We start from the raw sequence: 1275 nt of genomic DNA, 5'->3' as shown, positions 1-1275 counted from the left end.
CCAACGTGGAGACAGACATAGAGAGACACTGTACACACAATCACACTCCCCAAGCGTACTCTAAGCCCCAGGTCTAGGTACCCTTGCCCCTGGAGGGGGAAACTGCACCCAAACCCAGGTAGTGTTACCCTCCTCCCTGGGGTGGAGTGAAGCAGACCGCCCCGACTCCGCAGCAGCAGGGAGGCCCCACATTCCAGATCCCAATCAGACGGCCAACTCCTCCTTCAGGGAGGCAGCTGGAGATGGGGAGGGAAGGAAGGGAGGGGCCAGGTCCCTCGCTGACCCCAGTAGGCACCCCCATACTCTTCAACCCACCAGGGCAAGGGGGCCCAGGCCCATTCGGACCGGGGCCCAGTTCAGCAGTGCCGCCCGGCCCCACCACCCGACCCCACCAGAGAAAACTGCACCCACCCCGACATCCACTCATCTTCCAGACTACACAAAACAATAGATACCCAGGCTGAGTTCGTCCTCCACCTCTCCTATATCTCCCCCACCTGCAGAATGAGTTCCTGGAGTTGTTGTACTATACATATTGTACTATATTTTCTATTTCCATGGACTGTTATGGAATAATTTTATATTGTTCTGGGTTTAATATTTATAAAAAAGAGCTCTATCATGTTAATTGGATACTGTAAATACATTTGGACAAAGTAACTCTTCTAATGGCCTTTCATTTTCGTCACTTTGGGTATTTTATGTTTAAAAATAATATTGTTAAGAAAAAATTCCAAACACATTCACATAAATGATTAAAGTATTAAAGATGGAAAAAAGTGTGTTTAATCTACTTCTGAATTATGATTTTGTAAATGGCTATTAATAACTATGTTTCAGGAAAATAAAATGACAAATTCTTGGCATCAAACTAGAATTTAATGTATAAAATATCAGATAAAATATCTGATATTAGGCCAAAATGAAGATAAAAATTGATTTGGCCAAACTTACAAATGCGTCTTTTACATTTGCAGATCATTCCAGACAAACGTCGAGTTGGTGTTGAATTCTCTTGAAATAAATAAATAAAGTGAAACTTCTGGTATTAAAATTCCTCACTACACCGTTCAGCCCAGCCAGTTTTTATTCTCTGCTGAAATAAAGAAAAGGCAGAGATCAAATTTCTGATGTTGAAAAGGGACATGGTATACAATTAGAGCACTTGTGAGTGTTCTTTGTGTTGTTTTCTTTCCTGTCACCCTTTTGAATCTATGAATCGTTAAAATGAGTACATCCAGACAAAACAAGTGCATTCCATTTCTTCTTTTTTTT

The sequence above is a fragment of the Pundamilia nyererei genome, unplaced genomic scaffold (assembly GCF_000239375.1).
Source record: "Pundamilia nyererei isolate P.nyererei 1_Seehausen unplaced genomic scaffold, PunNye1.0 scaffold00142, whole genome shotgun sequence".
NCBI classification, from domain to species: domain Eukaryota; kingdom Metazoa; phylum Chordata; class Actinopteri; order Cichliformes; family Cichlidae; genus Pundamilia; species Pundamilia nyererei.
The sequence above is the reverse complement of the archived record's forward strand: the minus strand, read 5'-3'. Positions refer to the sequence as shown.